Below are 2,794 nucleotides of genomic sequence, written 5' to 3'. Positions count from 1 at the left end.
TGCACGATTCACGTCAGAGTTATGGCAAGCGATGCACAAATCTTTCGGCTCACGGTTAGATATGAGCACAGCATATCATCCTCAGACGGATGGGCAGTCTGAGCGAACGATCCAGACGCTTGAAGACATGCTTCGAGCGTGTGTCATCGATTTCGGCAACGGCTGGGAAAAGCACCTCCCTTTGGTGGAGTTCTCATATAATAACAGTTATCACACCAGCATACAAGCCGCTCCATTCGAGGCATTGTACGGACGTAAATGCCGGTCACCTCTCTGTTGGGCAGAGGTGGGGGATAGTCAGATTACGGGTCCAGAGATTGTAGTGGACGCCACGGAAAAGATTGCACAAATACGACAACGCATGGCGGCAGCACGCGACCGTCAGAAAGCATACGCGGATAAGCGTAGGAAACCGTTGGAATTTCAGGTCGGGGACCGGGTTTTACTTAAAGTCTCGCCCTGGAAGGGTGTGGTTCGTTTTGGCAAACGGGGCAAACTAAATCCGCGATACGTCGGACCGTTCGAGATCATTGAGAAAATAGGCAAAGTGGCCTACAAGCTAAACCTACCAGCTGAACTCGGTGCAGTTCACAACGTATTCCACGTGTCGAATCTGAAGAAATGTCTGTCAGATGAGACCCTCATAGTTCCTTTTAAGGAACTCACTATCGACGAGCGGTTGCAGTTCGTCGAGGAGCCAGTTGAAATCACGGACCAGGATGTTAAGGTCCTCAAACACAAGAGAATCCCTCTTGTTCGAGTTCGTTGGAACTCCCGTCGTGGCCCAGAGTACACCTGGGAACGCGAAGACCAGATGACAGAAAAGTATCCCCAGTTATTCGAAAACCGTGCAACCACTACTGAGGCTGAAGCTACTACTACAGAATTTCGGGACGAAATTCCAAATCAACGGGGGGATGATGTGACACCCCAGGAAAACCAGTAAACGATACAACCTACCTAGCTTCCTCAGTGAGTGCGTACCAAATTTCGGGACGAAATTTCTTCTAAGTTGGGGATAATGTGACAACTCGAATTTCCACGATTTCTATCTTCGCATTTATTACACGCTAATTGTTTGGATTGTTTGGTTGTTGTGAATATATTTATATTTGATGTGCGTTACAGTGTGTTTATATATTTATATATATTGTGTTAATAGCATACTTAATATTAACTAATGGGAATTATAGTCGAAAACACCCTGTGGTGAAATCACCCTCATGAAAACACTCCCTGGTGAAAACACAATAGGTGTTTTCGTCCATCAGGTGCCCAACGAAATCAAGTTGGGCTTTGGCCCAATAGCATTAGTTTTAAATATTTACTTCCAAACTATACGAACAGTCTTTGAATTCGGCAAACCCTAGAACCTTGGAACACGACGGCAACAATTCTTTTCGTGAAGCTTTGCCTTATTCCTTCTCTATTTTCGGTTAGTATGATGTTTCATGTATTGAATGAAATTCAATTCTATCGCATGCCTAGTCGTACTAATTTTTGATTACTGATTTTGGTTGTATGATATCTCTTATATGTTATCTGATGTATGACGGTTGCTGGTGATCCGATCTAAATGCATAAACTGTATTGTTGGTATGATGTTTGATGGTCAATTAACGATCTTGACCTCACAATGTTTTAATAATTAATAAGGTTGCATGAATTGATCTGATGGAAGGACTGTAAACGATACAACCTACCTAGCTTCCTCAGTGAGTGCGTACCAAATTTCGGGACGAAATTTCTTCTAAGTTGGGGATAATGTGACAACTCGAATTTCCACGATTTCTATCTTCGCATTTATTACACGCTAATTGTTTGGATTGTTTGGTTGTTGTGAATATATTTATATTTTATGTGCGTTACAGTGTGTTTATATATTTATATATATTGTGTTAATAGCATACTTAATATTAACTAATGGGAATTATAGTCGAAAACACCCTGTGGTGAAATCACCCTCATGAAAACACTCCCTGGTGAAAACACAATAGGTGTTTTCGTCCATCAGGTGCCCAACGAAATCAAGTTGGGCTTTGGCCCAATAGCATTAGTTTTAAATATTTACTTCCAGACTATACGAACAGTCTTTGAATTCGGCAAACCCTAGAACCTTGGAACACGACGGCAACAATTCTTTTCGTGAAGCTTTGCCTTATTCCTTCTCTATTTTCGGTTAGTATGATGTTTCATGTATTGAATGAAATTCACTTCTATCGCATGCCTAGTCGTACTGATTTTTGATTACTGATTTTGGTTGTATGATATCTCTTATATGTTATCTGATGTATGACGGTTGCTGGTGATCCGATCTAAATGCATAAACTGTATTGTTGGTATGATGTTTGATGGTCAATTAACGATCTTGACCTCACAATGTTTTAATAATTAATAAGGTTGCATGAATTGATCTGATGGAAGGACTGTATTGTTAATTGATCTTATAAGTGATAGATGAATTGGTTGACCGAAATCATTATTGATTGTTTGTTTGGCATTCTGTACTAACTGCTATCATGAGATATGTATAATTATATTGAAGGAAATCGGAAACATGATGTCTGAGTGAATTATGAATGGACCGAGTTGTATTACTGTGTTGATGATTAGGGCCGATGTAACTGTTGCCGATGATAATGATTACGATTTGTTGTTGCGTAACTGATGTTGATGATGGGTGATGAAACCGGCGAAAACCCCCCAACGAAAACCCCACCTCAACGAAATCACTTATGGGATTTCGGCCCAAAGTGATTTCGTTATTCAAAGGGTTTTCGGCCCAATCTGTTTT

The sequence above is a fragment of the Helianthus annuus genome, chromosome 4 (assembly GCF_002127325.2).
Source record: "Helianthus annuus cultivar XRQ/B chromosome 4, HanXRQr2.0-SUNRISE, whole genome shotgun sequence".
In the NCBI taxonomy this organism is placed as follows: domain Eukaryota; kingdom Viridiplantae; phylum Streptophyta; class Magnoliopsida; order Asterales; family Asteraceae; genus Helianthus; species Helianthus annuus.
Note: the sequence above shows the minus strand (reverse complement) of the source record.